We start from the raw sequence: 25,332 nt of genomic DNA on the forward strand, positions 1-25,332 counted from the left end.
CACACACTTGGAACCTTCTCCATCAACACACAGCCTTGCACACAAACATTCCTACAAACACACTCATACAAAGGTTCTTACAACCCTCCTTCACAAACACGCATCTTTCCCACCAAGGTGCACTACTACCTTACTTTACCCCTTCCACCCTACGTTCTTATTCTCGCAAACATCCAGGCTTCTACCCAGTGAGTTCTCACAGTCTCACTAAACCATGTCCATATGTCTACACACACAATAACACCCTGCCTCCTTTCTCTCTACACTCTCCACAGGCTATACCCCTTCCCCCAGCTTTTAGAAACACCCCCTTCTAGCTCTCTCTTTACAATGACTCCTGTGTAAGCTCCATAAATCCATTTCTGTTGATGCTGTCCCCCTTGTTCTGAGTCCGAAGCATTGAGAAAGAAAGAAAAAAAAAACCCTTCCTTCCAGAAATCAGTGCGATGCTGAGAGGTCCCTCTACAAGTTTGCAAATTGAACAGCAAGTGGTTTCATTTTATTTTGATTTGGACAAAAGTCACACAGAGTGGCAGTGCTTCCCAAAACAGAACGCAGAAGAAGCTGTTCCTCAAAAGTTCACTGGATGAAAACATGCTTGAAAACGCAACTTCTCGGGGGCAATTTTTGTAAGTTTCCAAAGAAATGCGCGCTTTCCTCCTATTATTGGAAAATGTAGCCATTGCTCTTCCTTAGACTAGACATTTCTAATTTGTTCCGTCTGTCAGAAGGGGACTATGAGAGGGTTTGGTGCAAATTCATTATCTCTGGCAACGCATAACGTATAGTAGGAACTGAAAAAGACCGTGGCAATGGATGAACAATAGGGCTTCAGTTCATCTGCAACAAAAGCGTTGGGGAAATCGGTTGAATTTCAGAGCACGTCCTCCTCAGCAGAGAGGGCTGGACTAGACCTTGGCCAACCCTCCCCCCCCCCAAAAAAAAACTTGCAGAGCCTCACGTACAACACTTCACTTTCTACTCTGGGGCTTAGGAAGCAATATGGAAGAAAAAAACTTTTTTGTCTATTTCTTCCTTGTTTTTCTGGATAGAAGCTAAGTATTTTAAAACCAACCATGCAAGATTGATACTATGGAACTAAGCTGCAATTTCAGATAAAGGTGATGATCTGCATTTCTGGAGACGTGAAGGAACCCGCTGTCTGTGCTTTAAGGGGGGCTTGACCGTAGGATCTTTGTTTGCAGCCGGAGATTCAGCCTTTACATCTAGATCGGAGGGTCAAATATTTCTTATAAGAAAAAAGTAAGTATAATTGGGAGACTATAGAGCATCAGAATTCTTTGTCAGATGGAGAAAACTGAACTTCATATCACACGTGTGTTTCCAGAAACGTGTCTTTATGAATTTGAACTCGGTTAGTGTGTCTATGTCAGGTTCAGGGGCAATAACTGCGTCTTCTGGTAACAGACTGGACACGTTGCTTTATTAGAACTCTCATAACTTTGCAGGGATGGCTGTGAGGGAAATCTGATTAACACGAGAGAGTTTCATGAGTTTACATGATGACACATATTGGTTAACTGATTTCGTACGTGTGATGATAAACCTGTTGGCCCTGCACGTAGTTAGGTCTGCGAACTCTTAATTATCAAGCAGATTGACAGTAAATGGATTGCATTAGCGTTTAGGCATAGAAAGAGAAAGCTTTTTAGAAACATGAGGATATTTTCTGAAAATGTATCAACATAAATATATTCTTCACAGTGGTTGTCACTAGCACTTTTAAAATCTTGAACATTTGAGACCAAGTAGTTTTAATTTCAATCTGACAACGAAAGCATAAGCTTGTTTATGCACACGTGAAAAGGTGCTTTTAATATAGTTTATATATAAAACACACACACGTATTAGGGGGTTGCTTCAATCGCAGCAACCATTACTTTCTGGTTATCAAAAATGCACCCTGGCCAAACTACGTATTGTTTTATGTCGGGGTGATTTGTAAAGGTTTCATGATACGTTAACTGTTCGCAGATTGGATAACCCAGCCTAGCAAGTTATGTGACTCTTAAACTGAACTCGGATTCAAGTCTACACCTTTCTGCAGTATGTGCATGTAGAACAGTGACATGTACACGCCGAGCAATCAATTTACACTGCTGTATTTACTGGGTTTCCTATTGCAAGGGGGTTACTGAGCTGGGACTGTCCGTGAGGGTCACTTCAGCAGCTGAATAGCTCAGAACGTCCCGGTATGTCATGGCCACGGTCAGAGGCCATTCCAAGAACTGAAGGTTGCTGAACAGGTTGCAGTTTAGGCCGAACATAGCGGACTACAGAGCCCACAGGCGATCTGTCTACCCCTGCCCCAACCTTAATACTAGTAATTACAGCGCACATTTGGACTGAGAACGCCAAGTAGGTAGAGTAATTGAAGGCAATAAACTTATGCAATAGTGTTCATAGATAGATAGATAGATAGATAAAGAAATCCTTCAAATGCAAGTATAAAGCCATACATATCGCTTTGTAATGAGTGTCTTTACTATTTCACTAATTTCATACTAATTTAACTGGTGTGATTACATTTTATTGATTCAAACACTTGTTCAGTAATTCCGTAAATATAGCCTATATCTTTCTAATTATGTTGACTTTATGACATAACTGATGTAAAAGACCTGGAAAATCTGTCTAGAAAATACTGGCATAATGTGTTTTGCATATTTTTAAACTGGAGGCTAGGTGGAGCCTCTATCCTTTATCAAGTAACTGGCAGCTTACAGTATGCAAATATCTGCTTCACCTTCACAATTTTGTCTCTCACAAAACCACAACCATGAAATATTTTTGCTATATTCTTAATAATAAAATTTCCCCAAATAATTTGTGGGTATTATCTCCCTGTTGTTAACTATTATTATTTCCCTTTGAATGTTAGTTATGGTCTTTAACCCTTTACATACCATAGCACATTACTCATCTTTGCTTTAGGGCACATTAGATCATCTGCAGGAAATATAGTGAGTTAAAATGTTTTAGTTAATTCTTTGATAACATTACATGTTGATATAAACAATATTTATAGTTAAACAAACTACAGATACAAAATTCACGGACTGTAAGTGTTAAAATTATGATCATTTGCTTCTTTGGCTATTTTTCAGATTCATATTAAGAAGAAGGATCACAAAAGGATGGCAACCATCACAAGAAATGGTAATTTTTAAATTTCATGTTTAATAAAATCCAACCAATAGAACATACCTAACATAAAAATAAAACACAAATATTGGCTGTTTAACAGCCCACGGAGTGTTCCCGTGTAATAATTATTGAATGGGGGTTGCAATGTTTTAAATTCTCAGTAGTCTAAGTTTATTTCTTTATTTTTGTAGTTTGAATTTATATTATATAGTCCCCTTCATATTATATATCAAACATAACAGAAATGTAATCTGTAATTGCCTATAAAATAATTCTGGACACAGAATAAATAGTAGGACACTTTTATTAGAAAGCAAGCCAGCCAAGTGTCTTACTTGGTCCATACAAATAGCTGTAATTATATGGCTTTTATATAAGGCATGATTGCCTGGATTGTATTAGTGGACTGTGGTTTACATCTATGTGAATTACACACAAACTAAGTATGAAAAGGGTATTCCTGCAATGGCCTAATTCCTTATGCACTGCATAGAATATAAATAGAGTTCCTCTATGCATCCCATACTATAAGGTGGCCAGATTTTCACTGGAATTGAACTCTGTTTCTAGTAAGTAGAAAATCATCAACTTTCTACTTGAATGTGAAAGAATGTTTATTCCTATAAATCCATGTAGGATGTTTCGACTTTACGTCACAGCCATCTGGAGACCTATAAAAAGATTAGAAAACAAGCATGGCAATGACATCCTCATCTATAGGCCATTAATGAGAATTTATTAGAGAGTGATCATGCAAGTGTAACTGCTTGAGTTCAGTATCTTCCAACATGCAGATTTTTTCTAAATTGGCATTTGAACAGTAAAGCAAGTTAATTAGAAATATCTGAAAACAGGTTAACAACTGTTTTTGACCATTTGCATTAAATATATTGAAGTAACTTCAGAACTGCAATTGCTTTATCTTCTCACATTTTATACAGCAATACAGTCACTGAAAATACATATGTCCAATTGATGTACAATTTCTTGTAATATTCAGAATAAGCAAATATTTTAGCTAAACCTCATTGTACAACTGTAGAGTTCTTAGAACCCTACTAACTGACTGGAAAGTGGACATTTTAATTGATAATATTGTATAGCTAATGAACAGTGAGGTCATAATCCTCATATTCGCTATTTTTACTTCCAAGAACTCCAGTGAATCTACAAAATGTGACCCTGTATAGCTTACTGTTTGAGACAGTGTGTTATAAGTGAGGTGGACTTTAGAATAGAACCTAATGTGTGAACACTATGCTTTTAATCTTTTAAACATTTTAATTTACAATAAAAATAATATGATGTATCATGTCTTGCATTTAGCAATCTTGTAAGAGACTTTCATGTTTTAAAAACATTAATTAATGTGAACATATGTGCATGTGTTGATATGTATTGTGTATATCTATTTAATCTTATTTGAATTTTTATGTCTGTTACTTAAATAATTCAGTGCATCAATTCACAAGCCTGTTGTATGTAATAGATGCTTGATCACTGCTGCCTCTAGTCACTGGAATAAATATCTTTCTATATGCCAATTCAGAAAAGCTCATTAGAGTTTTGCATACTATTGAAATGATCATGTACCTTTAGATATATCAGATGTCCCTGTTGGTCCTGTACAGCCTGGGCGATAATGAAACATTAACTACATAGCACTGTGTTTATAAGAATTCTAACTTTTTTGTGCTTGATTTAGAAAAATGTGAAAGAAAACATAGGCATGATTAGCTCATGCTATTTTATATATCATGCCTGGATAGTAAATAACCTTGTTTCCCATGTGATGCTATTTAATTACATGTATTTGGCAGTATAGCATTTAGTTCAAAGGTTCAGAATATGAAAAAAATGAATGGCCTATGAAGTAGCAGGGTTTCTGGATGCAGTATTTGGCATATTAGTAATGTATTCATGTCACTTCTTGATGGCAGTATTTTAGTCAATTAATTTTGGGCCTAGACTTATTATTAAATTATTTTGATTTTCCATTTGCATGTTGTTTTCCATATGAAACTATGATCAGTAATCAGACTGTTTTATAAAGTTCTCATTTTACACTGGAAACACACACTTATAGACTCAGATTCTCACACACACAGATTCTCGTACATAGACATGTATACACCTCCACATGCATATACATGCACACATGTATATGCCTTGCCCTATAAGCGAGCTATAGAATTAATGTAGCATGAATTGCACTATAATTGTGTATATTGTGAAAGCAATGTTTACCTCGAATAAATCAACCTATGAAAATATAGGATAATTTACAAAACATATATTTAAATTGATTCTGAAGAATTTCCTCTAAACACTGCCATAAATAGCATATTGCATTTTGTTTTATTTTACACCTTAAAGGAATAGCAACAGTATTATCTTTATCTCATATTTCATATAAGTACAGAGCATTCAATATTATATATCTGTGTTGAATTTTTCAATATGCAATTTATATAAACTGCAGCATGGCCGAGATGTTCAAGTACATTTTTTAAAATCTGAACAGTAAACATTGTAGATCTCAGTTATAAGATTCATTTTATCTCATATAATTGCCAGACCTTTCAGTGTTTACACTTTAAGTTTAAAAATGTATACAACTTATACAGCTACATTATTCAAAGTATATTTTTTCGTGGGAGGGGAAGTTGAGAGATTTAAATGTTAAAACCTTACATAATGTATTTTAACAATTTAGATATACTTGCCGTCATCAGTTCCTTGAGTGATATAAGCATGTGGTTCTTCAGTATATGTAAGAGATTAAAAATCACAATACATCAGCATTTTTATTAAGGCATTTACCAAAATGATATATAATGTTAGAAAAATACTGCTGCAATGCTCACCTGTGTTGCATTCTAACACACACACACACACACACACACGGGGTGGGGGGGAGAAAGAGGGAGAGAGAGAGAGAGAGAGAGAGAGAGAGAGAGAATATTCTAAAATACATTGGAGCCAGGCTGGAGCCTGCTACTTGCAGCATTCCGAATAAACATACAGAGCAAAAATGATTGCACAATCGCCATGGTGCTAGTACCTGCAAATCACTATAGAGACAAAACATGACTGAGATGTGAAGCCATTTAAACATAACACACCAGAGCAAATTGTCAATGTAATTACACATCGACTCACTGCGTAATACAGATCTGATTCCCAGTCACAGAAAGCAAGGCCCTGCTTTAAGCAATAGCAAAGTGCCTCACATCTCCCTGCACAACCAGAGTCTGCCAGAAGAGAAATGCAGGCAAAGACGTTACCCAGATCTGAAACGCTTTTATCTGTCCTTAGAGAGAGATTTCTTCCAGTCTTTGGATATTAGAGCGATCTACGCTAGCAACAAGGAAGGTAAAAGGCGGCGGGTTGGTTTTTTCCTGCAGTCTGTAGTGCTAGAGAAGGAGATGTTGGTTGAGAGAATAGGGATTGTTCCAGTGCTGCTGCTGCTGTTGTTGATGGCGCGGGGCAGATTGCTGATCACTCATGCATATCAATAACCGTGTGTACTTGAGATTTCTCATGACATCATCATTACCTTGGTCTCCCGCGGTCCAGGACCTCTGACCTTGCCGGGCTGGTCCACATTTTGGCACTGAAAGCCCTCCAATGATGGCCCTTTTCTCCTTCTTTCAGACCGGGGGCAGCAGCAAGCCAGCAAGACTGCATCTTCTTCTCCCCAGCTCTAGGAGCCCTGCGAAATCGAGGAGCTTCCCCCCTAAAACACACATACACACAAGATATTTGCAATCAAGCTGCCACCATTTGGTAAAAAAGCTCTATACCGTTCATAATCTAAACGGATCAGGAGCTGGATCCTCGAATCATCTTGTCACTTTCTACTGAAATGGGATTTTTCCCCCCTCCTTACACTGCGCTGGAAATTGCCGATGGCTTTACATCTTCATAGAGGCTAAAGAGTCTTTCGTGAGACTGAAGCAATTTACAATGCAAATAGAGGCCTGTGAAGGGATGGATGCTTCTCACTCTTAACAGCTTGATGCACATCAATAGCTGGTTTTGTTTTCTGATATTAACAGATGAATTGTTGGCTATCGCTGCCGGAAATTACTGGCTGAAAGAAAAAGTTCGGAATAAACTTTGAAGGCAACAGATCTCTTTTGGATGTGTATTAGCTGCATACACACAAAAATCAGGTCACAATTGCATAAGAGGATGAATATTTTAAGGCACCGCTAGTACTTCTTGGAGGAAACAACAAGCCTGTTTCTCAGAAAGAATCTGGATTCTAGCAAAGAAATAAATCTAAATAAATAAAAATCTTGTGAGGAAGCGAGTTGTTATCTTTGGTTATCTAGCTGTATGAGTGTGTTGGTCTTCATAAAGCTAGATAACCGAAAGTAAAAACTCCTTCATGATCATCGTGAAGCGTGTGGAAATGAAAGACTACAGCAAGAGACAGTAAAAACCGAGAAAGGTCAGGAATGCTTATTGAATCTAACATTTTTACAGCTAAAGGTGAGAGTGGAGGAAATTAGATGTCATACATATTCCAAAATATGAAGTTGTCAGATGCCATAGCATGGGTAGTTATTATATACTGAAAAAAGGAAATGGTACTGGTAAACAATGCATGTGCAACTTTTGCTGTTAAATAAAACAAGTTGAAGGTATGAAATGAAGTAATTTTTAGACAGACGTGTAGAAATGCTGAGTATTATTTTTCAAAATTATTCAATGCAATTAAAAGGCCTTTGCTGGAAAAAAAAATTAAGATCTTAGTGCTGGTGATGACAATAATATAGGGTAGACTAAACTGGAAAAAATCTGTCTGGCATAATATTAAAGTAGTTGGGGGCTATATTTCAAATGATATGAAATCAGACTTTCAAAAAGTTTATACTGTAGTATAGGCAACCTTAATAATTTATATCTGCTGAGAACTCGGTGGAGCTGCACAAAGATGAAAAAAGTGATGGCTGATTTTTATTCTTCTATTCAAAATGCAAGCACAGATGCTTCTCTGTTCCAAGAGGGTTTCCTTGAGGAAGCTAGTGAAGCAGAAAGACATGATGGAGACGAGATCGCCTCCCCCCTTGTCAAAGTGTTAAAAAATGTTCTGTGTCTTACTCTGCGTCTAGCATTGGAAATGAAAGTGACATTTACTCCAAAACCCACGTGTGCGCCTCCTCTCTTTTTGTTTAAGGATGATCAGATCTATCCAGGAAACTGCTCTGGCATCCCAAACTGAAATAATTAGGACGTATATAGACCTGACAAAAATGGAAAGGGGGTGGGGAATCTGAGGGTCTGTCTTGCCTAATTGATTCCGTTAAACGGAATGCAGGAGATGTGAACGGCTGGACGCTCCCATTCCCACGCTCGGGGGCAAGTGGCAATGCCATGCCCCGGCAGCCTATGACAGACAGCCCTGTTGGGGGTTGGGGTATGAAAAAAACATCAAGTGCACCACACCATACTCATCTCCATCGCTTAAGAAAGTAGAGGCATTTCCCACCCACAGCCATCTGCAGGCTCCCAAGTGGGAACACCAACTGTTCTGGAGTTGCATACTGTCTTTTTCTGATAATTCTATAACCACTGTTTAAGCTTCTTATAATCAAGTTTAACCTTTTTTCTGGGTTGAAGTTTCACAGAATATTTAGAAAAGTCAGGGAAACTAATATGAAGCAATTCTAAGAAGTCAGCTTATTTGCAGTATGCTTGTCTTCCCCCGTAACAAATACTTGGGGATAATGTTGTGGCCTTACAAAGGTCCCACGTTTTTAACAAATGCCTATTTATATTACATTTGTCATTATAATTCCCGCAGTGAGTGTCTTTTAAAAGTGAAACTGAATGACACTGAGTCTGAAGTGTAGCACTTTTCCTTGGACTTGCCCTAAGTATGTTTCCAAAGGCAGCTTACTGCTTCATGCAATTGGAAACTGACCCCTCAAAAAGAGATGAACATTAGATAAAAGAAAAAAAGTTCTCTGCCTTCTTCATAAACAGGGACCAACTTCCTAAAGACTGATAACTTTTTTCCAAAATAGAAGGAACAAGTCAAATATATTTGTATATATAATGTATATGTATGACTTCTTATATCATATCTGATCAAAATCACACATGCAGAGGGGAAAAGAGTGAAGAAATAACAGTTGCCTAGAAACAGCAGACATGAGCATACATGTTGTGTTTATGGCTATATATGGCTATATATATTACAGCTATAGATAATATTTTATGACCATTAAGACAAATCCTCTGTTTTAAATAGAAATAGCCATAAACACAACACGTAAGCTCATGTCTGCTATTTCTAGGCAACTGTTTACTATTTCTCCACTTCTTATCCCTCTTCATATGTGATGTGACCAGATATGATATAACAAGTCAAATATATACATTATATATGGGTATATATTTGACTTGTTCCTTCTATTTTTTTAAAAAGTTCTCAGTCTGCTAGATATAATTTTATGTCTAAGAAGCGTACTAGAGTCTTTTAACTTAGTTTCAGCTAGAACTGCAGACAGACTTTATTTACATAAATTTCCACTTTGGCTTCTACACACGTGCCAGAGTTTTACTACTGTAGTGACCGTTGAGAAGACCCTTGTTTATTTACTCTAGAAGCACTGTTTGTGAGAACAACCTTTCATTGTTAAGTGCCTGTATGCCTTTCATTTATTGCATGTCCAGGGGTGCTATTTACCTAGAGCCATTGTCTAGTACAATTAACATTTACATTACAAAGTGTGTGGGTTTTTTTCCTCAAAGAGGTTCAATTAAGGCAATAAGATGTTTTCTGAGGAAGCCTATTGTTTACTGAAAGCATTCAATTGAGTCAAATTACTTAAGCTTTTGCTTACTTTTTGGTCTTTTATGTAAATTTGTTAAGGGAAACACCTAAGGGAAACGATCGGTTTTTATAATTATGTGTTTGTCATTGTCATATCAAAATTGTTTTGTACCATACAAATGTTACCTGACGACCAATCAATAAAATACATGTCGATGTTATATTATATTATTATTTTATTATTGCTCTTCCACTGCTCCTCTGCAACATGTCCCAGATTTTTCTTTGACATTTCATTAAACGTCTGATCTTTGGGGAAAACATATTAAAATATAGCAAATGACCACCGAGTTTATTGTTCCTGAAGTTCAAGTTGTGAACATTGTTTTATAAAATGATCTATCAATAGGATGGGATTCCTTCAAAATCTAAAATATTCAAGTAACATGCAGTTTTAAGAACTGTTAATATCAGTTGAGTGGCCTTTGAAGGCTGGTTTTAACACTAGCAGAGCCCAGATCAAGTTTATTTAGCATACCACTGCATTGTAAAACAGTTGGCGTGAAGTTGCAGGTTGCGTGAGTATGCATGTTAACTAGTAGGAGCCAGGCTTATTCTTTTGAAAAGGGAGCAGCAGATTGCTGTGCAAGGCCAATGTTAAAAAGGCAGCTGAATTTAACACCATCTGGAAGAAAAGATCCCTTCACGACTTTCTCACACCGTCAGACAAAACTAGTGTCTCTTGTTCTGAGCCCTTGTCTATGCAACCATACAATACTGAGTCATTATACTTTTGCTGAGAGAAAATTTGAGAACACAATATGGGTAACCAGTGAATGACCAAGTTTCATTGTGCCCGCTTAAGTCGATTGAAATCTACGTCTAGAGCCATGAATGGTAGTATTGTTTTCCTCACCGGGGCTGTACTAAATGTCAGCACAGTGTAAAGAAAAACTTGAAGTCTGCAAATAACTTACCAGATCTCAATTATAATATTTTCCCACACTAAAACTAATATCATTGCTAGGGTTTACAATGCACAAAATACAAAAAGAAATGAAAAATGAGTTCATTTGCAAGTTATTTTATACATTTTAATTTTCTGATGGGAACTTTATTTGGCATGTAGAACTGGACAAACCTTTCCTGAGAAGCTCAAATTACAAAACTGCTTCTTATGTAATTGAGAAAATAAACTATGTAAACAACATTGTATCCTGCAACTATTGCAACAGTCTAACATGTGACCAATAAAATCATAACAGATGTACTCTATATCTCAGGGGTGGCTTTTTCTGATTTAGTCTACAGAAAGATTTCTCTTTGAATATTTTAGAAATAAGGTTGAAGTTAATAAACCCCGTGGTGCGAAATAGATTTCTGCACGTTTCAGAAATACAGCTAAGATTCAGGTACCATAAGAATGCTTTCCATTCTTTTATTTTTTATTACTTTTTTCACTTGATAATAAGTTCTATTATAAGTGCTAATCAGTTTAGTCTTGCATTTAACATTCACATATATCATTTGGCAGCATACACAATGCAGACTGAGACAAGGAAATTGTTCAGAAAGATTACAAGGAGTTAGCTATGTATGTTTTATTAGAATGTCTATGTTTTAAATCTAATTGATTGCAATTTTGTTAGTGTCACACAAAATGGCATACAGTTCTTAACATGAAACTGCAAAACAATGAATAACTGCACTTTTGCTGAATAATACATCTCTGTCAGCCCATTACCTAATATATTTCTAAGCAGGAATGTTGATTGCAGTATTTGACATTCAGAATCCCACTGTGTAATAATGAAAAAAGAAACTAGTCAACATGGCTTGTAAAAAGTTAATATTAGAAAGGTTACATTTTAACCAATAGTGGTAACTTCTCCTGTAACAACTTTTAAATTAAGAAAAACAGTAGCAATTATTACAATTATACAGAAAGCATAGTGACATATCTATGCAATCTAATTCCATTTATATCAGGTAAACAGAAGAGTCAAAACTTTTTAAACACTCTACAAATCATGATACTAAGGGAACTGCTGGGCTGTAAGTAACAAAAGGATAATATTGCACAAAAATGGCAAAAAGACTACATTCACCACTATGAACATGTATGAATGGAGTTAATCTTAATTTTATATAGCTCCTACTAAAGTTACCTTTGATATTTATAAAAATGAGATAAATTAGCTACCTATAAATTAGCTACCTATATTTTTAACTGAACATTTTATTAGATCTGTTTTAGTTTCACTATGTAAACAGTGTGTATTCTCTTTTAATTCTTTTTTAGGACTCCTTGTTTAGATTGAAATATTTGTTTCTTATTTCCTTTGGCTAGCCAAAAATGGGGGAGGAACAGAACAATCCTACAGAAACACTATGAAGAAAATGCCATTCATTTCTAAAAACACACACCGCTTTCATAGATAGCATAACAAAAAACTTTTTTTCCATTTTTTGGCTTAGAAGAAAGGAAACAGGAATATTTGACAATTGTAATTTCCTAGGAAATTCATAAGACAATTACACTGGGCCTATTTTGTTGGAGATATGGAAGCTCTTTGGCTTAGCAGTTGTAATTTAACAACAACTAACTTTTTTTCTTTGAAGCCAGTACTTCATTCTTTTACTGTTAACTGAAATATGCCAGTAATATGTTATATCTGGACTGAATCAGGGTGAAGGTTAACAGGGAGGGCAGATATTGCTCCCACTGTAGTTTTACCATTGACTTCAATCGGAGAAGGATTGGGCCCCAAATCAGGGAAGCCCAACTGACATATTTGAAACCCACTATTTCTTTCATTGAAATCAATAGGAAATTCCTCCCTGATTTCAGTAAGAGCAATACCAGGCCATTAATAAACCAAATCCTTGGGCCCAGTCCTAAGTCCACTGAAGTCTATGGGGTTTTTCATTTATTTAAGCAATAATAGCACCAGGCTCTAAAAGTAACTGTTGGACTTAACTGATTTGGGTTGTGATCCTGTATCATGTTTGACCATATTAACTGGATAAATGTTCTAATCTGTTATACATTTAGTTTGCTAGTCTGAGTGTAAAGTGGTTTGTCTTATTTTTCTAATGTATTGTCTTCGGCAGATAAACAGGAGGGAGAGGAAACATTTAGGAACCCACAAAAAGGAAACAATAGTCATATTGATTAGGGAAAATAATCAGAATGTGGGCTTTTTATTTTACTTCAAAAAGATTGGATGTCCCATAGCATGACAAGCAAAAGAACTGACCACTGTTGCCATTGTTGTCATCACACACGTCATGCTAGCTCTGTACTGGCACGGTGCAATGTGAGCTGAGTGCCCTACTTTATGTAAGATGCTGAACGTCAGGTAAAACTGAAAGATGGATAGATAAATGCGGCTAGCTGGCTTTTTTTAGCGGATCAATGGCTACTGCCTAAACACGGAAGAGAAAGAGAAGAAGGCGAGGTGCTCCACGTGCGTGTAAACAAGTTTACTCAGAAAACGTAACCAGGAGGAAGTGCTAAGAAATACTGTTTTGTATAGAACCCTACAGCCTGTTTGTCAACAATAGGTGAATGTATTGCTTCCCCCTAACGCTGTGCAGGTGCAGGAGGAGCGCATGACTAAGAATGCAGGTTGCACTCAGGCTCCTACAGAGGCTGTTGCTCCTGCCGAGAGGGCTGAGGTAGCAGCAGCAACGAGCCGGTAGCTGGGCAGTACCACGTTACTGTGTGACAGGCACCAGTCTGAGCACCTCCTGGAGCAGCGATCTCCTGCCTCCCTGGCGAGAGCGCTGATTGGTGTTTCCCGGGAGACAGGATGGCTGATCTCCTGGATTCGTTGTGTTTTCTCCTCCCTCTAGCACAGGCTCTGCCCCTACAAGGGCAGCACGGTGGTTTCCCAGTCCCCTGCCTCGTCAGGTTTAGTCATGTCAAAGTTTGCTCCTCCACCCTCACCCCTCGTCTCTCACTCACTTGGGGGTTGCGGGGGGAAGGGGGGGCGGGCTGAGTTTCTTTCCACCAAGGGTAATAGTTTATCACATACATTTTCTGGCTTGCAGGACTACGTCGTTTGCATTATTAATGACAACTATTAATTGTTGTTAGTGGTCATTATTAATTATTTTCTAAGAGGCATTATCTAGTGTCTGCCAGCCTCATAAAAATCTTATCAAAGCCCCCTCCTCCTATCAGATATCATATCGCAAAGTAATTGAGTTATTATTAATATTGATTTGTCATCATGTCAGTGTTCCGATTTGCATGTGGAAATCTCCTCCTGTGGTTGAAGTGAAAAGAACAAGGCATTTCCCCTCTGGCTGCTCGTTATCCAATTGCCAAAGGCTTGCCCCTTTCTTTTGGGAAGAGTAGGCTAGTCGTGGCGTTCTCCATCACTGCGTCTGAGGTACCCCACTGCAAAACCACAAATAACATGGCAAATCGTTTGCAAATAAGCGATTGACAGTCTTTAATGGCTCTGATTCACTTTTGGTGTGCGCTGTTAGGTGAAACTTTGCAGACACAGTTGCGTGTTACTGCTACGTTTAATTGGGGTTCATCGAGACTTCTCATAGAATCTCTCCTCCCCTCGACTCTTCTGCTCTCCCCTCTCCCCCCCCCAGTCCGTTCTCATCTCTCCCTGGCATGGGATTTGGTGGGTAGTTCGAGCTCCCTGGTTGGTAGATACAGTATAACTTATCCTGAGATTGCTCCCCCCCCCCCTCTAGATCTTAAGTACTTACCAAAGCCAGTTAATAACATCATGCATGGACATTTAAACTTGTTGTAAGTTCCAGAGAGGATTAGAGAGAAATCATGCTGTGCGCAGCTAATGATACCATCTTAACTCTTTAACTGGGAGCTAAATCCACCTCACTATGGCACACAAGCTGCCTTCCTCCTTGTCTGCATAGACGGAAGAAGATGAGGAGAAACAGCAAAGAAAGCACCGTGCCACCTGTGCAGAGAGGGACAGGGATACTAATACCCCTGTTAAATTTGCGAGTGTAAATATTGCAATAACATTCAGATTCATGCTGCCTTCTTAGAATACACTCTTAACGACTTATATTGACTCCTCCGCGCCAAGGCAAAGCTGATTCTTGTTCCGTAGGTAAATACAGCAGCAGATGGGAGATATCATAGAATTCTGATTTAATGGCGTTTTGTAATAGATTGAGTAGGAAGGCTAATTTTCTGCATGCTAGATTGTTTTGGTTTAATTAACTGTGCGCAAGATTTGATACAATGGAAGTGACGCTGTTCTTTTCTGAATCGTTAACAGTAACCGTTTCTGTCATTGGATTTGCGCGGTAAGGGTAGGCCCAATTATACAGCGTGGTATGAACTTGAATTCCTGGCATACTAAAATAGACATGCTCAATATCATACAGAGAAAAAAAGTAGTGTTTTTAAAACGATTTATTGGTAGCTACCCTTGTGTAACATTAGCTATTTTTACACTGGTTACTGCCATTCTCTGAATTCGTTTGCAGTTTGTTATAGCCGTATTGATTCAAAGCAGAGATACTTTGATTCTCTGAATGTTCAAGACGGAGTTGCATTTGAAAGCATAAGATCTAGATTCGAGGTATGTGTGAAATAGTTTATAGTGAGATGCTTGGAGATGATGTAAAAATAGCGCGCCCGGGCAAACGCACATGAAGAACACAGAACTCAAACATTCATACGCAAAACTAATTATATATTGCACCCATGCACAGAGGATCTATGGTTAAAATACGGATTTTATTCCAGGTCTTGAATAATTTGCGTGTGAGTATGGGGTGAGGAGTGTAGTTGGGGAAGTGACTACTAAAACCTGAGGTAAACGCCATTGGAAAGAAAGTGGACATCATAAGCTGAATGCATTAGTGTATCTTACGGACAGATCACGTACACATATATTTTAAGCGTAATATGGTAGGAATAGATGTCTATTTTCTATTTGTTTCCTATTTTGGAAATGATTAGCAAATTATGGCCCCGATGATCCTCCAAACCTTTCAGCACCGAGCAAAGTGGTAATATGTACAAACTCTTTAATGAGCAGGATCGCTGAGGCTATATGAGAGCAGCTGCTAAAGAAATTGCTCAAAGATAAAAGATTTCTGTGAGGAACATCTTCCTCTAATTTATATATAATTTTGAAAACAAAAATAGGAAATGGGACAAACACAAACATCACAACTACTAGGTTGAGGGAAACAGACAGTAATTTATCCTTGCTAGATGGTAAGAGGAAGTCTTGGGTCCTTCTCCATATGTCTATTAGCAAAACAAATGTGCCATGGTTTTGGTTCAGACCTGGTCACTAAAGTCAATGAAAGCTTTCCCAGTTGATTTGAATAGGACCAGGATTTGGACTTTTATAAGAGAAAGGGATACATGGGCTGATAAAGATCATTACATTGTTAAAGGAAATTGTGTGCACTGGAAAGCTGGATTTAATTAAATTTAAAAAAAATCAGACTTTTTTTGGAGGAAATGTATTTTCAGATAGGGTACGTTTACTCGGTTAATGTCAGTTTACTGAAAGGACTGTTAACATAAAATAACCTCCCCCCCTTTATAATATATAATGATATCTTTGGGAAACAAGAATTTGGGGCATTATAAAAAACTATTATCATGAGAGTAATATTAATGATTTAATGTAATAGGAATCTAATGCACAATAACTTTATATGAGAGAGCCAGAGCCAGTTAGACCTACACTGGAAAGCCTGTATAGAGAGGGTGGAGTGTACATATGTAATTTTTCCTTTACTTGTATAGTTCAGGAACCATTGTGACTATATCAGAAAATGTTAAATTAACACTATTTTGTACAAACTATAATCATTGTCCTGAGCCATCTTCCATTGCAGATGGCAGCTTCTATTGTACTACCTAAGATTTCACCATACTTGTATAGGAAGAGTATTGCCTGATAGTATCAGTATTGAAATGGAACTAGTACTAATTCTTGACAGATTTTTCTATAAGAAATTTGTGCTTCAAACCAGAACTTTTATAACCTTCTTTATGACTTTATAAAGATTTGATGGAGTCATACATTATATAGGCCGTGCTTTGTTGATTACCATAGATTTAGGAGGTACCAATATTTTACCTATAATCATAAATATATTGATAGGCAACATGAATATAAATGTTTATTCCCATCTAATTAAAGATACTGACAATATGTTGATTTACATATTAATTTACCTATAATCATAAATACATTTACCTATAATCATAAATATATTGATAGGCAACATGAATACAAATGTTTATTCCCATCCAATTAAAGATACTGACAATATGTTGATTTACATATTAAATTATAGATTATTGCATGAATACCATGCATAATAAGAAAATGTCTTATTTTATAATCATAAATGAGCCAAATTGAAACCATCAGTTGTTGGGTGGTTTAGGCATAAAGTGTATTTTTACCTTCAGGGCCTATAGTCAGTACCTGTTTGAAGGTGTTAAGTGAAATGCAGTTTACAAAACTTTCACGAAGGGGCAGAATACTGCAAATGTTGGATACTTTTCTAATAAATGTACTTGTAGCTTTGCAATTTACTTTAGCTACTAAGGAAATACATGTTATACGACTAGTAAAACAGAGTCAATTACCTCCATTGCCAAACTATGCATTGGCAAGAAGACAGGACTTCAATTTCTCTCATATACAGTCCTTTAACTTTCGTGATCAATAGGATCATTTAAAAAAAATTAAGTAATTATTTAGACATTATTACTCTAATAAAACAAACGTTTCCATAGATTGTTGGGAAAATGAGACAGATTTTATAGTATTATATTTAACTTTAGTTCTATTCTAGTAAAAATAATATTTTATCTGATATAGGGATTTCCAATCTTATTTGATACTTAAAAGTTACATTCTGCATAGAATATAACTTAAAAGGAAAAAACAATTTTATACTTTTATCATTTTAAAATTATCAATCAAATTTAGCAAAGTTAGATATTACAACATCTTGCACATCACTACATTATTAAGTTAATCTAATGTTCAGACTTATTACCACATTCGGGTGTCTTTCTGATATCTCTTCAGTCCACTGGATTTTGAAGTGTGATTATGTAAATTTTTTACTGATAAATAAATTACTATAATTGTAGTTGAAATACTACTGAAATTCTTAAGACCATTGCATCTAAATAATATATTATGCATTGCTTAATTATTTATCAAGATTAATTCAAAATAACTGTAGGGTAAAGCATACATTTATTTTTAAATAGCCCTTTTTGCACCAGGTACAAAAATGTTCCAGATTTGGGGGGGGAAGGGGAAACTGAGGTGAGGAAGTTTCTCTAATTAAATGCAAGACTCTTATTTGGCCTAATAATATTGTCACAATGATATCATTCTTACAGTGATCATAATACAAATCTGGTAATTCAAATAGAATTGTTATAAAGAATTGTGATTTCTGTTATCACTAATACAAGAAAAAGCACAATTAATATGGGGCATAAGAAGATATTCCATAATCAGTAACAAAACAGTATCTGTTTTAATTGTCACACAGGTATAGTGGAGTACTGGCAGGATTTCAGTGTCTGTGGTTTTAGTCATAAAGACTAAACCTTTAATAAAGCAAACATTTTGAAATTAAAATGATGGGGTTTCTATATTTTAAAACTGACAGTCCATACTAAATGTGAAAAGTCACAATGCACAGACTAGTTATTATTGACAGCAGCAGACTGCTTTCAGAAAGCTCATTTCACTGCACTTTATAAGGAATCTGATGTTTAGCCTTGTGCAAATTCTAATTCTAAATTCTATTCTAATCATCATATAGAAATCATCATCGATATCATAAGCTTCTAGTGTATGCACAATAGTCTTTTTTCTTTTTCAGGCCACACCTTCATCTAGCTGCTAATGAAATACAGGAGATTGATTGCAGAAAACCTGCAAGGGCATATTTACTGTACCATATATAGTAAGCTCCATTTGGTGCATTAGCATTTAACCATTTTATGCAAATTTAGTGAGAAAATAACTCATGTATATGATTTAATATGCATCAGCGATAACTCGTAACATCTTTATAAGAAGAAAGGAATTAAAAATTCATTAGAAAACTAGAATAATGTTGGTACATGGTTAAAACATTATTAAAGCATATTTCAGTATTTTGCTTACACTAGTGTTCTTATCATGGTGCCACCATTTCATGACAAAGACCATAGAGGAGAAAACATTCAACTTAAAATGTCTGCTGGCACACATAGCTGGATTTGTGTGTCACTAAACAATGAACGAGCATAGCCTTGAATACCAACTATTTAATTAGCACTTTTGCCAGCCATGCATAGAAAATAGCTCATTTACATGCGTCATGCTTAGCGATTATTCTCATAAAAAGTTACCAATTTTTTGTTTAATGTATGTAGCATTCTACTACGCCATCACAGGAAAATCAAAACATATGTTATTATTTTAAAAACCCTGAAATTCAGAGGTTTAATTAAAACATGTAAAGTCTTGATATTTCTCTTGGAGATATATTTTAATTATTTAATTTAACCTTAAGTGTGCTACAAAAGGATGGATACAACTAATAATTAAGAACTTCAAAGAGCAACAGAAACCTTCTAATGGTCCCCAGTTTAATTAAAGGCTATTATTACAAACCTCTTGAACATACAGTTATATCTAATGACAAGTGGTGACTTGTAAACGCTGCATTTGAAAGATACAAATGTCTTATTCTAAACACTATTGATAGATGATGCTACAACATGCATATTCCCCCACTGAAATATTATATTTTTTAACATCAATGCACCACTTTCAAGAAATTAAATATTTCCATCACTTTAAAAGTATGAGATTTTGAGGCATATTAGGTAGAATTGTTCATTAGTGTTATTCCCACCTCTGATTCTATTTGAAACAAACAGTATGCTAGCGAGAAAAAAAGTCATAGTTAATGTAAATGAAAGTCAGCCTTGTGAGCACAATTTTTAAATAATATGTAGTGTATATTTCCATACACATACTGCACATGTGATACTGAACAGGGTATTATAAATAATATATGTTTAACTTAACATTTATTTTAAAATATTATTGAATCTGACCTAACAAAAACATAAATTTTAGTAAATAGAACTAATATACAACTGGAATATCTACAGGAATGTAGGACAAAGAAACTGCCAAATCAAAGGATACTATAAACACAATCCTCAGTTGCTCAAGTAATCATTATTTACATAAATTACTACATTTATTTAAATGAAACAGCACATGTAAACCAGAACTACTAAAGCAAGTACAGTGTCTAGATTACAATATATCAAGTGAAAACAATTTATTAATGCAAGCAAGGCTATATAACGTGAGTTTTAAAATTGAGTAAGGTAGCCATTTTGAGCTGTTTTGTATATGTTTTCATCTACGTGGTATTGCTGTCTCAAATAAAGCCAATTGTATAGACAGTCATTAGCTGAATTAAATGTTAAAGACAAGGAGGATATTTAAAAGAACATTCAGCATATGTAGATTCCAACTTACAAATAAATAAAGCAGTATTTAATTTTAACATTATATTAGTTTGCAGGTGAACAACTTCTGTTTTCAAAAACACCCATGAAATCAAATATTTATATAATATTAGATAAATGGGAAATGCTATCTTTATTTTATAGCCTACTATTTTGAATATATGTTATCATTTTTCCTAATCCCTGCAACAGACAAAAGAGAGAATTTTTAAAGGGTGATGTGATGAATTATTTATTCCTGTGAAAGTTTTATAACATATAAGTGTACAAAGTAAGATCCTTTAGCACTTCAGATAACTGAATTATAACAGTCAGTGGCTTTTGGGATATCCAGTTTTATGAGTATTGAATTTATAAATATGCACCTCACTTTGTTGGTATAATTTACTATATTTACATCTTTACAATAATATGGAAGAAAGCACAGGGAAGAGAACATGAGTTACTAAATTTGGGGGCACTCTAAATTTCAGTGAGCAGATAGGTATAATAAAAAATAACCAAGAGGGGTTAGAAATATGGTCAAGAAATAACAGAATGAGATTCAACTTGGAAAAAAAACAAGCTAGTACACACCTGGGAGAAAATAATCTGAAACACAGATAGTCACTGGGAAGGAGAAAGTTTGAAAGCAATAATGCTAGAAGATATGCTGGGGTGAAAGTGGGTAGCAAATTGGATATAGTGTTAAAATGTAGAATGGCAACAAAACGTGCGCACACACAAAATGCAATACAATTTTATGCAGTATAAAGATATCATACATTGAACCTGGGAATTAATAAATACTGCATATAGGGCAACTTCAGGACAAATAAGAACCTGAATTGTCAATCAATCAAATTGAGGGAATTCAGAAGAAAACAAACCAAACCAAAAAAACAAACAAACCCCATATCATTGAGGGGTTGCAGGCACTGATTTGTGATGAAAGACTGAAAGAACTAAGTTGGTTAACTGAGGAATAAAAATAGAGGGGGAAATGCCAAATTTTCAAGCACTGGTAGCATCTTAATTATGCCTTTGGTTGTGCATGCACATGGTTTTCATTGACATCAATTGAAGCCTGGTGGATTCAGTTGAAAATAGAATTTGGTCTTTATTTTTGGAGAGGGAATGAATTTGGTGTGACTAGAGGGTGTAACTAGGACTAATATACTAGGAAAAACAGAACACAGGAAATTTAGGCAGAATATTTGGACAAAGCCTTATGTGCTGTTGCAATAGCCTCTGAAAGGAAACAGTGGTGATTCCTTTGCTTGAGTCATTTGAACCTAAAGTGGAGAAAGCTCCAGAGAATACACTACAGGCAACAATCCTGCAGAGAAAAGGGATTGACTAGATCACCTAATAGATCTTTTCTATTTCTCATTTTTATTATTCTCTGCTAATTTGGTCCCAAGTGATTCTATTGCCTACAGTTAAATCCGCCAGTAAAATCTTGCTTTTTAAATATAACTCTTAATAGTTCATTTACATAGAGATTTTTGAGAAATTCTAGTAATAGAGGCCTATTGTGATAGTATTTGCTGCCCAGGTACCATCATGGGAGTAATGGGAATGCAAAGATTGGTCTGAAATATAAATTTAAAAATCAGAAATGAAAATGGCTGGTTTAAGATGCACAGCCTTATGCTGAAGATCCCAAAGGTGTAATTATGTTAGACATAGGCACATTATTCCCATTTATTTGACATAGATAGATATGTAGTCTTTGCCATTTTCACCATTTGCTATAAAACAGTTCCTCAGAATTTTTCTTTTATATGAACAAGTGCATTACAAGTACAATGTAAGAAAGATATATATTTATAAATGAAAGGTATTTAAATGTACACTTTTCTAGTGAGAATGTCCGAAGAATTTATATTGCTCATTTGGGGCCAGCTCATGTTCTCACCAAAGTCAAGGGCAAAACCTTGCAATGGTGCAAGACCTATGCATCTATATCATCCATTGTGTTGATTTAGAAAGTTAAAATTATTAATTATGGAATAATTTAAAACGGCTTATTTATAAGCAGACATTCACACCAAGTGCCAAGTGATATTAATTATGGAGGAACCAATCATGGTTATGTAGTTAAGTTTAGGTTCGCACTTAAAGAAGGGATTCAACTACTTTGTTATATATGAAGGACAAAGTGCAAATTACTTAAAATTTTATCACTTACTATAGTACATGATTAATCTTAGAATTTATATGTACATACATTTAACATTCTGTAGCAGATGATTCTTTTTGTCCTCATGTTCTTAATAATAGAACAACAGAGACTCTTTAAACTTCCCATATAGTTAAAAGTCATTCCGTTTCAGTTATGAAAAATAATAGGTGAAAATGATCATTGAGCCTAATAAAAATCATTCAGATATAGACTATGGATGTAGTCTATATTTCAATTATTTTATTAGGATCAACGGTCATTTTCACCTATTATTTTTCATAACTGCAGCAGAAGTCAAAGGGAATTCAATAGAGAACTTCCCTCTTTCAAAATGGTTGCCATCTCCCATTGTTCTCGGTGGTACTGAAGACACAGCTCCATACATTTGATGGTATTTTTTCGAAGACTGTATCTGTCCTATAGTTTTCAGTGGGATTGGGTGTCGCTGGTTCCTAACAGGACAGGAATCAACATCTTGAGGCTAATCTGTCTTTATTCTTATGGAGAACACCAGGAAGGAGGCAAAACAACCAACCAACTGACCAACCAAACAACCAAACAAGCAAACAAACAAAGAACACTGTGTCTTTAAAAGGTAGTGTAATGTAATCTGGAAACACTATTATGCCTTAATCATTTTGCATAGAGTCACTATATGCCCTAGTTGTACATTTGTATGCCCTTAAATGTTTGAAGGTTTTAGGTTTTTTAAAATTTAATCTAAACTCTTAATTTCAGGGTTTAGAATGTTTGGTTTGGGAATAATTATAGCATCAGTACAATGTCCTCCCGTATTATAGATATGGACCTTTAACCTTAACTTCACCTTACCATATTTTTTTACAGTGAATGGACATACTGTAGTTAATAGAACTTATGTCCTATCATATGCATTGGCCCCAAATCCAAGCTTTGTGGCTGAAAAGCAAATAATATCTGAGGATAAAAGAGACTCAAGTTTGCATTATTTTACATTCTATATAAAAACCAATATAATAGAAAAAATGTAGGAGAAAAAGAAACAAGAAAAAATATAGAAATAAGCTGGCAGTCTGCTGAAAACTGCTTTTAAAAATGTTTTCTTCCCCCACATCTTTCTCCACTGGTTTAAAACAGAAAACAAATAAGGCCTCCCCTCCTACCTTCCCTTCCTTTTATTTCCTTTCACTACATGCACTCCTTCCCTCCCTACAGGTCAGCAAAACTCTTATTTCCAGAAGAGCATATAATTTGTTTACATTGTGTTTCAAAAATGAATAGGGAAGGAGTGGCAAAGTTTTTCCCAATATAAATAAGCAAAGTAAGCAAATATATGGCACTTTGGGGATAAGAGTGTTGCAGACTTTGGGGACTGCAAGAAGGATGGGGAATAGGAGGGACTCAAAAGAAATCCCTGAGATGCAGGAGGGACACAAGTCAGGTGATTTAACCTTTAAATACAAAGGCTAATATTTCAATACTTGTTTGGTACTTGGATTTATGCTGATCTGTCAGATCAAATCAAGCCCCATTTTTAATTTCAGCATTTACCAGCTCCATTTAGTTACTTTTTAATTTTTTTCTTTTATGAACAGCAGTTTTCCTGTTTCAGTTGAAGGGAATGAGAAACTGAGGTAGCATCTTTGCTGCTGGTAATCAGCCTGAAAATTCTGTGTGCAGGAACCAATCAAAGCAAAGAGATTATTGCTGCTATAAGAGTAGAGAGAGTGGTTGTAGAAAAATAACCATACTGCTATTATGCAAATCCCTGCTCTCTGATTGGCTAATCATATCTCTCAGACACCATTCAGGGATTTGCATAATGTGCTCTTTAAGTAGAAATTACTGTACAGTGATTATGCAAATCTGAACTCCTCAGCCAATCAGAGCGTAGGGATTCACACAGCTAGGAAAAAACTGTGTACTGTACGGGGTAGTTTAGTAGCAGTAACTGAACAGCATTTCTGAACGGTGATTGCAAAAGATAACTCTATTTCATTATAATTAGCAATAACATCTAATTCACTTAACACTATATGTGTATGAAAATATATTTTCATAGCTGTATGTGGAAAAAAGATATATGAAATTGTTTATTTTGTTTAAAGAAGACAGGGTTACACATCTCTCTATTGTTATGTAATTTATAAAGTTCTTCTCTTTACAAGTTAGTATATAATTATAAATACCATTTTTTCTCTTCCCTATCTTTCAACATTGTATGACTAGATAAATTTAATAGTAAGTAGAAACCTAATTGATATGCTTTCTGTTTTTGCTTTATTGTCTTATTTCAAATCAGACACAAATTTATTACTAATGATTTTTTGTACACTGTACAGTGCAGGCAAATTATAGATGAACTAACAATGTCATAATTATGATTTCAAAAGATAAACTTTTAAGGTCTTCTCAACAAAAATTAAAAATGATGTGAAACTAATAGGAAACAACCCTAAACCAACTACACAAAACCAGAGGCACCTAGACAAAAACACTTGCACTATCTGAATCAAATGTTGGGTGGTTTCATCAGAAGAATACTGATCTCTCTCTTTTTTTTTTTTTTAGCCTTCCTCTGGGACAGTTCTAATGCAGTATTTTAATCTGAATATTTATTAAATGCTATCTATACTAAAATCTCTGCTGCATCCAAATAAAGGATAACATTACAAAGGACTGGAT

General features: G+C 35.5%; 1 long non-coding RNA gene across 1 annotated transcript in view; it reads left to right on the plus strand.

The window, feature by feature from the left end:
- The first annotated feature begins 911 nt into the window (after positions 1-911).
- LOC142829908 (uncharacterized) overlaps positions 912-25,332 on the plus strand; it is a 45,989-nt gene continuing 21,568 nt past the window's right edge. The window contains exons 1-2 of the long non-coding RNA XR_012904817.1: positions 912-1,263; positions 3,129-3,180. This is a non-coding gene — a long non-coding RNA (uncharacterized LOC142829908). The remainder of the gene's footprint in view (positions 1,264-3,128; positions 3,181-25,332) is intronic.

Source organism: Pelodiscus sinensis, chromosome 6, assembly GCF_049634645.1.
Source record: "Pelodiscus sinensis isolate JC-2024 chromosome 6, ASM4963464v1, whole genome shotgun sequence".
Taxonomy (NCBI): domain Eukaryota; kingdom Metazoa; phylum Chordata; order Testudines; family Trionychidae; genus Pelodiscus; species Pelodiscus sinensis.